Raw genomic sequence first — 14,541 nt, forward strand, 5'->3', positions numbered from 1 at the left:
TTTTGGTTTAGTTTCAACTGATACATCTTTTCTTTTACTTCCTTCTTTTACTTGCCTAGTGATTTTTTGAGTCAATGTCAGGCAGCAGGTTAATCTTTTGAGTCTTGTTTTAAGTTTTGTTAGTGGCACCAAAGCAGCATTTAGTTTAGTGATATATTTCCCTGCTGGGCAAGACCCTTCTTAGTTCTATAGCTAATATCCAGTGAATTATGACATTCCCCACTGTGGTGTTTGGGATCTTGCACTATTTCCAATAGCAGGAGATTTCTAGGTACTGATCCCTCTTTTGGATAGTTCTTTTTATAACTCAGGTAGTTTCCTTGTAAACAAGTACAGACCAGCACTCAACCCAGCACTTGTGGGAGACCTTCTGTCTGTGGGTGCTCTCTGCGTAGCTCCCTGGTAAGTGCTACCCATCTGGGCTTGCTGAACTCCTAACTCCAATTCTTTAACACAGGGAGGCCCACTCAGGGTTTTTCTTAGGTTCCCCCTTCCCGACCATGAGGAAACCTCATGTATTTCCTGTTTCTCAAGTATCACTGCCCTTTATTTCTTTATGTTCAATATCTTGAAAGATATTGTGTTGTATATTTTGTCAGATTTTCAGTTCCAGTTCTTGTTTTTCTAGCGTGGCTGGAAGAAGAATCTAATTTGTACATTTTCAAGAAACACTGCTGGCAACATAATGCAGAATGCCTTGAGGAGTTTCAGATTTTAAACAACACATTTCAATCCCTAGGTAGTACAATTTGTTTCTTCTTGGCCAAGGGTCAGTACCGTGGCTTAAGGATTCCCTGGAGGCAAGTATATAGGTAAGACAGAGACAAGCCGCAGATGACTCCTGTTTTCACTCAGCTCTCTGGAAGTGCCCTTGTTGCCACTTGCCTAGTGCATTCTGCTGCTTGCTGTTGTTTCCTTTTCTTCCTGGCTAGTCTTTCCTAATTGCAACAAGCCAACCTGAGCTGGTGCCACTACGATACCTAGTTCGTTTCTGTATCATTATATTTATCATGCTGTATTATAATTGTGTGCATGTATTTATCCCCCATCAATCCTTAGGATCCTTGTACAAAGACTCTACCTATGCCTGACACTCTCGGCGCTTCCTAGTAATACATTGGATGCATTCATGAATAGAATAAATATTTGAATGTGGATTATATTAACCAGTAAGTTAGCACAGAGTAATTTAGAAATTAATACTTAAGTGGTTATGTAATATTTTTACTTTGTTATATAGAAGTAAATAGGGTGTATCGAAGGATTATATAATTTTCATCCCATTTAGTTTTTCACTTTCTTGCAAGATCATTTTATAATTTTAGAAAATATGGCCTAGTAGAAACGTTCGAGTCACTTTCCATTTCAGGAACAGAACTGGCTGAATGTTCTCTGATTACTCCATTTAATACTCTTATACATAAGGCGGGAATAGTAGATATTACTACCAGAGTAATTTGTGGTTCTGATAGACCATAACTCTTGTGGTTCTGACAGATCATAACTCTTGCCTTCCTTTCCAGCCTTCATATATCTACTAGTGCAAGATTTATAAAACCAGAAAGCTTTCAGATCTTTCAGTTTTCTGTTCTCATTGCCTATCAAACATGCATGGATTGGAGAAGTTGCTTCTTGGAAGTAATATGCAAAATAAAGCAGTTAGGGCCCAGTCACTGCTCTGAGCATATGCTAACCCCCCAAAAGTAGAATTTTATTTTATAACTAAATGTAGTTTTTTGTTTTTCTTGAGTCCCAACTTCTTATGAACAGAAAATTAATTTTCAACTTTCAGGTACTCAGTCTAATCTACAGGTATTTTTGGTGAATTTGAGTGTTTTTTCTAAGTCAGCAGGTTTTTATAAATATCAACTTATATTCTTTTCTTTCAAGTGGCTTAGAAGCCAGACAGAATATATACAGCCCTGAATGGTATCAGTAAGTTAGAGTGGGATGGGTTGCAGGAGGAGATGTGCCCATGCCCTTGGCCTCCCTGCTATCTTTGTATGGCTTCAAATATCCATCCAGTCTACGTTCCTGACATAGGCAATGTGTGCTGCTGACTATATTTGCTGACTTCTGGGTAATCTGTTGCTTGTTGGACAAGGTTTCTGACACAGTAGATTTCATGAAGCTTTCAGGCTCTATTTAATCCAGAAACCAAAGGAGTCCCTTCTGTTGCTTAGTGAGCTACTAATTTGGCACGTACTCCCAGCTAACATCCTTCCTCTGAATCTGAGGAATGCTGTGTTGGCACCAGTCTCATCCCTTCCCCCTGATCACAGATACTCCTATAGTTCTAAGAAGACCTCACCGGGAACTATCCCAGGAAAGGAAAGAGAACAATCTGATTTGCTCTTTATATTTTCTAAGAGTCCTCATAAACTTCTCTCTCACATTTGCTTTCCTTTCTAGCCTTCCTTTATCTACCAGTACAGGATTTAGAAAACCACATACCTTTCAGATCTTTCAGTTTTCTGTTCTCATTGCCTATCAGACATATATGGATTGGAGAAGTTGCTATTTGGAAGTAATATGCAAAAGAAAACAGTTAGGGCCCAGTCACTGCTCTGAGCATATGCTAACCCAAGGTTTGTAGTTTTAGTAAGGGAACTACAGAAAAGAAAGATGCAGCATTTAGTATGCTGATTTCTGTTTTTAATCTATTCTAGATTTTAATCTAGATAAGCACCTCACATATCATATCATTTTGCTTTTTTTTTTTTTTGAGACGGAGCCTCAAGCTATCCCCCTGGGTAGAGTGCCATGGCATCTTGCTCACAGCAACCTCCAACTCCTGGGCTCAAGCGAGTCTCCTGCCTCTGCCTCCCAAGTAGCTGGGACCACAGGCGCCCGCCACAACACCCGGCTATTTTTTGGTTGCAGCCGTCATTGTTGTTTGGCGGGTCCGGGCTGGGGATTCGAACCCGCCACCTCAGGTGTACGTGGCTGGCGCCTTAGCCGGTTGAGCCACAGGCGCCGAGCCTCATTTTGCTTTATAGTAAACCCCTTTCTCTCTCAGGGCTCCAGAGACCACCTGGCTCAATGCAGAATCTTTTAAGAAACTACAAGGCATTTTGCCTCAGTGTTCCTTAACACTTGCTAACATAGTGTCTTTCAAGTATCCTTGGAGGTAATCAAAAGGACTTGAAGGTTATTTAACTGAACCGCCTCAAAGTCATTCAGATTTTGAGGTCTTTTAAAATAAATCTGGGTTTTTCTAGTGAAGATTCAGCCTAGTTCATAGCCCTTTAGCTGCTCTTTTGCTTCAGGGTGGAAGTTAGATTTCTTTCCTGACATGCTTGTTTGAGGTTGTCAAACATTTATATTTTGGACTCTTCTACTTCTCAGAAATAGAAAGGTGAGCCTTTTTTTTCTAGAAGCCAAATAAGAAAAAAGTTCCTCTTTATTATTATTTTATTTTTTCCTTGAGGCTATGGCTTGAATTATGCTTTGAATTGTTTTTCAGTCTTCTTCAATTGGTCGCTGATCTGCATGTAACAGGTGTTGAATAAATGCTCATTGACCCAAGCCTAATTTCTCTCTTTAAACTACATATAAAAAATAAGGTTACAATTCAATTGGCAGAGGTGAAAGAGGAAATTTAATTTTTCACAGTTATCCAAACTTTTCTAAGAAGTCAATTTTTGCTGATTATTTAATGGATTTGAGTGCTTGATCTTGTTCATTGTATGTGGCTGATGAGCTTTACTTATGACATCAAGAAACTGATAAAATCCATAGTTTGGTACAATGTAGTACTAGAAACATTTGTATCATTACAATATTAAGATTGTGAATAGAATTTTGATAATTCAAGTTATTATTCATTGGGTCGACATCTCTATGAGTGGCCTGAATCCGGCATGAAAGGCAACTTTCAGCAGCATCAAAAATGAAGTCACATATAGAGTTTGTGCTTAAATTAGCTATAAAGGAAGAGAATGAGAACAGAGTCCTAACAGAGAGTTGGTGCAGCCTCTCTGGACTGATTACAAGTCAGCAACTACGCAGAAGAGCTTGAGGGAGACATGACTACTGACCTGACGAGCCAGTCTGTGCTGCTTTCCCTCTTGGTGACCCATGTTTGCCTTGTGTGGATTACTTACCAGACCGAGGTTGTACTCATTGCACAGACACGCAGAAAAGTATGACACAGTGTTTCATTCAGGTGTTTATGCTTCTACCGTCTGCCAACCTCAGATTGTGAATTCTTCAAAATCTGGATTTTGTCTTAACTCACATTTATGTTCACAGGATATGTTTGATAAATTACCAAATGCATAAACAATTATAAATTGTCCACCTTAAATCTAAATGAAATGAGTTGTGTGTAAATGCATAAGCATATACATAGTTTTACTAAATGCAAATGAGAGAGGAGGGATTAGGGCATTGGCAGCTTTAGAGCATGGAGAGAATGTTTAGCCAGAATAATGTATAAACAATAACAAATATTCTATAAATATGTACATATATATTTTGAGACAGTGTGTCATTTTGTCACCCTCGGTAGAGTGCTGGTGGCATCATACAGAAACCTCAAACCCTTGGGTTCAAGCAATCTTCTTGCCTCGGCCTCCTTAGCAACTGGGACTACAGGTAAGAGCCACCCCCTTTGGTTAGTTTTTCTATTTTTTTTTTTTTAGTAGAGGCTGGGTTCTCCTTCTTGCTCAGGCTGGTCTCGAACTCCTGAGCTCAAGTAATGTGCCCACATTGGCCTCCCAGAGGGCTAATATTGTAAGCCTGACCTACTATGCCTGGCCTTATAAATATTTTAAATATTCATTTAATTTTACTAAAATGAGAGAAAGACTAAAGTATGCTTATTTTTGCTAACATTTTGCCTACATTAAGGGAAGTAGGAAAAGAGAATTCAAAATGTGTATGTTGATCCCTGATTAGTTTAGCTCTTAAATTTGGGTTGGGCATTTTGGGAATGGTTAGCCATCTAGGTTTTAAAATGCATTTTTTTTTTTTTTAAAGCAGGGACAGTTATGTGATTTTATTTTTGCATTAGAGAGATTTGCATGGCAAGAATTTACATTATATTTAATGGAGAAGGCTGCATATAAACAAAGATGCTGTATTGAAGAAACAAAAGGGTTTTTAAATATGTTCTGCTGAGGTACTGGCACTAAATTGCCAGTGAATAGAGCAAGGCAAAGGAGAAAGTATCAAAATGAATAAAGGTCAGTAAAAATGCCTGTGGTTTCTGGGAGTTTTTGATAATAGTTTTGACATTTTTTTAGGAAATACAGGTTTTTTTTGTATTAACAGCAGTGAATATAATCTTATTTGAATTGCTTTGAATCCCACAGTTGTCAAGAAGCAATTTAATGCATTAGCAAAAATAATGGGGAATGCTAAAGAGAAAAGCAATCTTCTACATAGACTTAGGATAAATCATCAAAAGACAACAATGGTTACATATTTTTTTCAATCTATTTATTTATAAAGAATACATGCTTTTAGCCTTAAAGCTTAACGAACAAAAAAAATCATTAAAAAGTTAATATTGTCTTCTCCCAAATATAAGGCAAAAGTTGAATTATAAAGATATTTAAAAATAACATAAACAGAATACAACTCACATAGGGATATTATGAATCCAAAGAAGATTTTTGCATCAAAGCATCTTTTACTGGAAAAGAAAAATGACAGCAATGCTAATCTTAGAAAAATGCTCTTTTTGTTTGAAGTCACTCAGACAGAAGTGAAGTTTGAGAGGAATGAAAAGTGAAGTTTGAGAGGAATGAATTGCTTTGAACGGGACTGCAGTTTCTAAACTTTTAAAATTAATCTGGCTCAAATAGTTGTGATGCTTGCTATACAGTAAGGAGTCGGAAGATTGTGGACTCTGTGAATGGCTTCATCACAAAGGCTTGCAGCCTGAACTTGAAAAGGAGTTTTGCATTAGATTATTGGAGCATGGGACAAAGTTGTGAGCACAATCATATTTAGAAGTCATATTCTGAGCACATTTCAAGTTATTTGGCATTTCGTCAATGATCTGAATAGGCAAAGAAATTATACCTTTTACAAAGTTAGGTTTAACCACAGACTAGGTCCTCTAGGTTGGGTAGGGTTATAGATGGGACAGCTTAAAATTTTGGACATTTTATAGTAGATGATCATTAAAGAATTCTTTGACACAACTGTGTCTGTGTTTTGATGTGAGGATAAATGAATAGAGTTGGGAAGGATATTTAGAGGTTCAGCCCTGTTTAAGTACTCCATGGACAGAAAGTTTGAATTAGTAGGATTATACTTCCTCCTGCACTTATTACTCATCTAAATTGAGCCAAGAGGCAGACCAAAGTAACCCTTGTAACTGCATTTAGTCTAGTCTCCAGAAGTCATATTAAATATATTTTTATTCATTTCCAATAAATCAATTTAGCATATTTTGTGCATTTTTGCCTTTTCTCTTGAACCTTTCTATTACTCCTTAAATCAGTCTTGATCACCACTAAAAGAAACCTTCTTTTCCTACTCAAGTTCAACCCTGAGTGTTTGAGTATTGAATAGTTTCTGAAGGGAAATTAAAAAGTAGAAATTCTCTCTAATAAATTGGAACTAAACAATGGGCACACAAGTAGACAGGGGGAAGTGAAATTCATTGGAAATCAAGCAGAGGAAGGAGGAAGAAGGGAGGGACAAAACCCCACCTAAAAGGTACAATAAACACTATTCGGGTGATGATCACATTTATAGCCCTGACTTAAGTCATCTAACAAAAACATTTGTATCCACTTAGTATTCTCAAAAAATAAAATCTTTGTAAATATAGGAAAAAAATAATAGGAATTGAAGCCTGAGATTTGAGAGTCAAAGGTGGATCATTGAGGAGAGAGTGTGAGATGATGGGTAGGTGGTTGATTGAGTCATGTGTCTTGGTTCATTTGTGCTGCTATAACAAAATACCTAAGACTGGGTAATTTATAAATAATAGAATTTATTTTTACAGTTCTGGAGGCTGAGAAGTATAAGATCATGGCATTGGCAGATGTGGAGTCTGGTGAAGCCTCACTCTGCTTATAAAATGTGGTTTGTTGCTACATTTTCATATATGGGTCAAAGGGATGAGTACTGTGTCCTCACATGGCAGAAGAGCTGAAAGGACCAGGCAATTTCTGAAGGCTCTTTTATATGAGAATTCATTTCATTTATGCAGGTATGGCCTTCATGGCTTAATCACTTCTCAAAAGGCCCCATCTCTTAATACTACCACCTTAATGTTTAGGTTTGAATATATGAAATTTGGAGGGACACAGGCATTCAAACCATGAGACTATTTATGCTAATTGGGACATATTATTTTCTATATTCCTAAATGGGGAGGCCTTATCCCCCAAACTTAGTTGTTAGAACAACTTATAACAAGCTGCTGAAATCTGCTTCTGATAGACCCTTCTGATATTCTTTCTAATAGATTGCTTATCCCAGTTAATCTGATGTTATAAGTGACAATCTATGGGTTTAATATAAAGGATTTTGGTTCAGTGAAACAGCATGTACCACAAATATACGTAGGAAGAGATGCCACAGGATCATCTCATCTCTCTCTCATTTTGTTTGCCAATTTATCTGCCTTCTCTATTCTTGTCAGTAACAATTTCAAGAGAGTATTCCCTTGGCCCTCTCTGTGTTGAAATTTTGTTCTTCATCTTCAATGATATCTCTGTGTATGACTTCTAAAACAAAACAACATTTTCAGTCTTAATCATTTTTATGATATTAAGTACACATTATGCTTGGAAATTTCACTTTGGATGAATTAATGTTCTCTAAAACCCAACATAATGAAAATTAAATACAAATACATGATCTCGTTCCCAATCTCTTCTTAATTCATGCATTTCTACAAACAATGATGCTATCTCCCAGGTACTAAGACTTGAACAACATAGTCAAGGTGCAAAAAAGTGTAAAAATGGAGGAAAAAATTATTTACCATCTCGCGTTTTTTTCTGGAATGCATTATTTTTCTTTATAAGGCTGAAATAATCTCATACATTATAATTTTTACATTATTTTATTCATATATTTTTCAACTTCAAAATTTCTATTTGATTTTTTAAAATTTCTTATAGCATTCTATTTGATTTTTAAAGTAGAAGTAGAAGTTCAATTTCTCATCTAGTCATATATCGTTTTTCTCTTTTCATTGAACTGTTTCTCTGCATTTTCTTAATGTTTGCTAAAAATCCTAACAAGAATTATTTTGAATTCTTTGTCTGACAGTTTGTGTACCTCTATTTCTTTAGGATCAGAATCTGTTGCTTTATTTTGTCCTTTGGTGAATTCATGTTTTCTTCACTGTTCTTAATCTATTGTGGCTATGCATTGATATCTATGCATTTGACAAAATAGATACGTATTCCAATCTTTGCAGATTGGTTTTTTCTCAGAAAGTCCTTCAGCAATCACCTTATACATACAGAGATTCTGGACAGGCCATCTGGTGTGGTTCACAAGGGGGCTTGTTCCTGGAGTCCTTGTGCTGACTGGTATGATTCCTGACATGGTTCCAAGGAGGAAGGCCTAGAACCAAGATCCACTTAGGTAGACTTGTTGATTGGGTCTTCTAGGGAGGGGCTGGAGTCCTACATCCTCATGTATTTGTCAGAATCCCATTCTTTCTGGGTCCAGCATGGCACTGGGACAGCAGTGGCTAAATAATTTGTTAAGGCTCTTAAAGCATACTGAGATATATTGTCAAATTTGTTTGCAGAAAGTTTGCCAATTGATAGTCTCACTAACATTTTATGAGAGTGCTTAAATATAAGAATTTCATAGCTTACCCTACTGCATCCTAAACATAAATGAATATACTTTATTACTTGCTGTTTTAATAGGCTTAACATAGAAGCCCAATATTGCTTTAATTTGCAATCATATGTTTATGAGCTATTTAGTCATTGCAGTATTGCAATTGCATTATAGATTAGTGGAAGAGATCACACAAATATGTTTCTATATTATGTAAAGTCCTAGTCTGGCCAAGGATGCAGAATTTATCAGAAGGAGTGGCTACAAAGAGGAGAAACAGATACATTGCATCTCTGTGCAACTTTCTCATTAATCTTCATCTTTTGTGGGGCTCAATGATAATTGTAGAATTTTTCCAGAGGTGAGAAAGAGGCAGAAAGAAGCAGGCTTATCATTTCACCAATTTCTTTTCATTTTATTGAGAGAGAGTCTCAGTATGTTGCTTTTGATAGAGTGCCATGACATCACAGCTCACAGCAAGCTCAAACTCTTGGGCTTAAGAAATTCTCTTGCCTCAGCCTCCCAAGTAGCTGGGACTACAGGCACCTGTCACAATGCCCAGCTATTTTTTATTGCAATTGTCATTGTTGTTTAGCAGGCCTAGGCTGGGTTTGAACTCACCAGCCTTGGTGTATGTGGCTGGCGCCCTAACTACTGAGCTATGGGTGCCAAGCCTCACCAATTTCTTTTATACTAAGGGTTACATCACCATGCCTAAAGAATCTATACCAAAAACTTTTCTGTACGATTATATAGACAGGCAGGCCAGGTGGCTCATGCCTATAATCTGGGAGGCCAGGGAGGGTGGATCACTTGAGTTCATGAGTTTGAGACTAGCCTGAGCAAGAGAAATACCCTGTCTGTAAAACATATTTGGGCATTGAGGCAGGTGCCTGTAGTCCCAGCTACAGGGGAGGCTGAAGCAAGAGAATTGCTTGAGCCTAAGAGTTTGAGGTTGCTGTGAGCGATGACACCACAGCACTCTACTGAGGGCAAGAAAGTGAGACTCTGCCTCAAAACAAACAGATTATGTAGACAAATATCCAAAACTGTAACCTTTTCAAGGAGGGATCAGTATCTAGCTAACCTTAAAAAACATCCCTATCTCTAGCTGCTGTTCAAAGACAGAATATTAGGTTTCAAAATTGTCCAGATTTACGCCATTTGCCCAGGTATCTAAGTTTTTTTATTATTTTGATTTTTTTAATAAAATGAGTTTATTAATCTTAAAAGATGAAAACTCATATTAATAGTTTGTTTGATATGATTGACTTATAGATGTTAAAATCTTTTGTAATAAAATCTTTCCTTGTGAATTCTTCTTTCTTTTATGCACAGAAAGCTTTTTGTCTAGTGTTAGTTATGGTTTTAGACAAGGTGTTTTTAAAGTTTGATTAAAATATTGACTCCAAAAGTAAGTCTCTCATTTATTTTGAGAAGTACCATAAGGAGTGGTATCAAATTTTATATATTCTAAAAATTATCCAAATAATTGTCCGTGATTTATTGGTTAAATATCATACCACTTTCATTGAGGTACTATTTAACTTGAGCTTTAAATATTATTTATTAAATATTTGAGAAATACTTTAATGAAATATTTTCTTACATAGAAAGGCTTATTTATAAAGCTTCTGTTCTATTCAAAGATATGACAGTCTCCTTTCTTTTCTTTTTTTTTCTTTGAGTTTTTTTTTAATTGTATTTTTTTTTAAATTTCTTATAGCGTAACTGTGTACATTAATACAATCATGGGATAGAGTGTGCTGTTTTCATATACATTTTGAAATACTCTCATCAAACTGATTAACATAACCTTCATGTCATTTTCTTAGTTATTGAGTTAAGACATTCATACTCTGCTTTTAGAAAGATTCACTTGTACCCTTGTAAGATAAACCATAGAGGTGACCCCACCAATCCCCCTCCCTCCACCCATCCATCTCTCTCACCTTCCCCTCCCCCCTTCCCATATTCTAAGGCTATAATTAGGTTATGACCTTCATATAAAAGCTATGAATTAGTTTCAAAGTAGGACTGTGTACATTGGATACTTTTTCTTCCATTCTTGAGATACTCTGCTAAGAAGAACATTTTCTAATTCCATCCATATAAACATGAAGGAGGTAAAGTCTCCATCTTTCTTTAGGGCTGCATAGTATTCCATGGTGTACATATACCACAATTTATTGATCCATTTGTGGGTCGATGGGCATTTAGGCTTCTTCCATGACCTAGCAATTATGAATTGGGCTGAAATAAACATTCTGATACAAATATATTTGTTGTAATTCGATTTTTGGTCTTCTGGATTCCTTTGAGTTTTTAACTTTCTGGTTTAATCATTAGTGTAATGGGATGAGATATTCCTCTCCTTTCATTGTTTATAATTCCTTCATGTATTATTATTTTATTTTATTTGCTATTTTTCTAAATAGAATTTAGAATAAAAATTCCATTAAAATACAAATTTCATTGATATTATTATTGCTTCTCTACTAAGGCACTGAGCTAGATGCTGGATGATGCGGGAAATAGACCAAAACCTTGGTTTTATCAAGATTTATAATTTAATCAGAAGGACAGGAAGTACAGTGATGAAGAAGTACATAAACTATAAATCAGAAAGTTCTATGAAACAAGCAATCAAGGTGTTTTGATGAAGAATAATGGGATTGCTTTTCTCACCAGGCGTCCTCCAGTGAATGACATCGTCTTTAAACCCTGCATGGCAATCCCTCACGCACTGCCATAATGCCCAGGGAAGACAGGGCGACCTGGAAGTCCAACTACTTCCTTAAGATCATACAACTTTTGGACGATTATCCAAAATGCTTCATTGTGGGAGCAGACAACTTCGGCTCCAAGCAGATGCAGCAGATCCATATGCCCCTTCGAGGGAAGGCTGTGGTGCTGAGGGGCAAGAACACCATGATGCTCAAGGCCATCCAAGGGCATCTGGAAAGCAACCCACCTCTGGAGAACTGTTGACTCATATCCGGGGAAATGTAGGCTTTGTGTTCACCAAGGAGGACCTCACTGAGATCAGGGACATGCTGCAGGCCAATAAGATGCTGGCTGCTGCCGGTGCTGGTGCCATTGCCCCATGTGAAGTCACCCTGCCAGCCCAGAACACTGGTCTGGGTTCAGAAAAGACCTCCTTCTTCCAGGCTTTAGGTATTACTACTAAAATCTCCAGGGGCACCATTGAAATCTTGAGTGATGTGCAGCTGATTAAAACTGGAGACAAAGTGGGAACCAGTGAAGGTACACTGCTGAACATGCTGAATATCTCCCCCTTCTCCTTTGGGCTGGTCATTCAGCAGGTGTTTGACAGTGGCAGCATCTACAACCCTGAAGTGCTTGACATTACAGAGGAAACTCTACCTTTTTGCTTCCTGGAGGGTGTCCGCAATGTTGCCAGTGTTTGTCTGCAGATTGGTTACCCGACTGTTGCATCAGTACCTCGTTCTATCATCAATGGTTATAAGAGAGTCCTGGCTTTGTCAGTGGAGACTGATTATACCTTCCCACTTGCTGAAAAGGTCAAGGCCTTCTTGGCTGATCCATCTGCCTTTGTGGCTGCTGCCCCTGTGGCTGCCACCACCACTGCTGCTCCTGCTGCCACTGCAGCCCCAGCCAAGGTTGACACCAAAGAAGAGTCAGAGGAGTCAGACGAGGATATGGGATTTGGTCTCTTTGACTAATCACCAAAAAGAGGAAACTCAGCCAGCTTTATTTTCAGAACAGGCAAATAAAGGCTTCTGTTAAAAATTAAAAAAAAATGAATAATGGGGTTGGACAGAAGGTGGGAAAGACCTACTTCAGAATGGTATCAACCTTTAATCTAGCAACTGACAAATGAGTGCATTCTGGCCTCATGAAGAGATGGAGGGAAAGTATTCTAGACATGGTATCAACAAAAACAATGGCATAAAGAGCAAATGAGCCCCGTATATTCAAGGAACAGACAGAAGAGGTAGGAGAAGTCAGCAAGGGTGAGGCATGCAGAACCTCATGGGCAATGACAAGAGCTTCGGAATTACTCTTTGGATTTAGCATTGGAATGCTATTAAGTTTTTTAACAAAAGTGTAGCAATTTACATTGTCATTAACATCTTGAAAAGATGAGTCTTAGATTGGCACTATAGGTAGAGTAGAAGAGAGCAGATAAATTAGGAGGTGATTTCTGGAATATCTAACATAAAATTTTAAGAAAGTAGATCTATTTAAAGTGTACTTTGGGGTAGAAGAAATGAAATGTGGTGATATATTGGAGGTAGAGAGAGAAGTCCATGATGATTTTCTTTGTTTGGTAAGTGAGTGGATAGAGGTACCATTTCTAGGGTTGGAATCTCTAGAGGTAGCATCCATTTTGGGTGGATAATAAGAGTTAAGTTTGAGATTCTGTGACACATCCAAATTAAAATGTCCAATGAGAAGTTGGCTGTAGAATAAGAGAGGGCAGGGCTGTGAGTATACATTTGGGACTTATTAGCATATAAAATAGCATGAAAAGCTTATGGAGCAAAAGAGGTATTTGAGGCTTAGAGAAAAATTTATATTGAGTTAATGTGCAAAAAGTTGGCATATTTTCAACTTCAAACTTATTATCTAGGAATATCTTATGTTCGTAGATTGTATTTTTTATATCTATGAATAAAATTTTATAGTTTATGCTATGTATATTTATGCATTTCTTATGACTGTGTTCCTATTTTAACTAGGCATATTATCTTTATTAAAGGATTTTTTTTCATTATAGTTTCCAGTTCTTATTTGTATATTCCAAAGCTATGTAACTTTCTACCTTTGTGGGATATTTACAATTTTTACAAACTTATAATTAAGCCTGAAAGTATTTCTTCCCACTTGCTTGGCTTTGGAGGTTGATAATCCAACCCACATCACATTCCACATTCAAACAAAAAATGTTCTGATCATTTCTAATAATCATACTATTGATTTTTATTTCTTGTTTTACTGAACTAACTTCCTCTTCAAGATTAAGATAAAATATTAATTTAAGTAAAAGATATTCTTATTTTAAAAGCAACTTAAGTTGAAACATCTTTCTTCAGTATGAAATGGGATGCTGTTTTAAGATGAATATGTGTGTATGTATGTGTATATGCATGTGTGTGACAATGTATATGAATTTTTGTCACAAAAACATAATTTGTCATGAATCTTTCATATTTTTTTGCTAGCATTTGACTTTATTTTAGATTTTCACATCTATATTAGTGAGTTATTTATATTTAGCTTTTGGGTGCTATTTTTTTTGTCAAGTGTTTATATGACAGTCATGGTAGTTTCATAAAATGAATTGGGTATATTGAGAGAGTTAGGCCTTTTATGTATTCTAAAATGTGTTACATGGCAAGGAGATAAATAATTCTTATATATTTAATAGGTATCACATATAAAACCTCTGAAGATTTTTGGACGGTTCATCCCTTCATTTTTAACTTTAAAAATATTACTTTTCTTGTGATTCTTCTAAGTAGCATATTACAGATATTGCTAACCTAATATTTATTTATTTGTTTTTGCCTCCCAATTGGGTGATTTAACCTATTTTCAGTTACTGTTTTAGACGGCATTTTCTCACTCTGTGTTTAGTCTTTTTTTAAAAAAGTGCTTCCCTTCACATCTCATTGCCTGTCTCCTTTTGTTCTTTCCCCGTCCATCCTTCCTCCTGCACTCCCTTCCTTCCTTCTTTCCCTCTTTTCTTTTCTTTTCTTTTCTTTTCTTTTTTTTTTTTTT

The 14,541-nt window shown here is 36.6% G+C and overlaps 1 pseudogene across 1 annotated transcript; it reads left to right on the plus strand.

Annotated features, from left to right (window-relative positions):
- The first annotated feature begins 11,501 nt into the window (after window positions 1-11,501).
- LOC100961685 lies at window positions 11,502-12,557 on the plus strand (annotated as a pseudogene). The gene has a single exon (XR_001161608.2). The product of XR_001161608.2 is annotated as a 60S acidic ribosomal protein P0 pseudogene (transcript).
- The last annotated feature ends 1,984 nt before the right edge of the window (window positions 12,558-14,541 follow it).

The sequence above is a fragment of the Otolemur garnettii genome, unplaced genomic scaffold, assembly GCF_000181295.1.
Source record: "Otolemur garnettii isolate 467f Iridium unplaced genomic scaffold, OtoGar3 scaffold00004, whole genome shotgun sequence".
Classification (NCBI taxonomy): domain Eukaryota; kingdom Metazoa; phylum Chordata; class Mammalia; order Primates; family Galagidae; genus Otolemur; species Otolemur garnettii.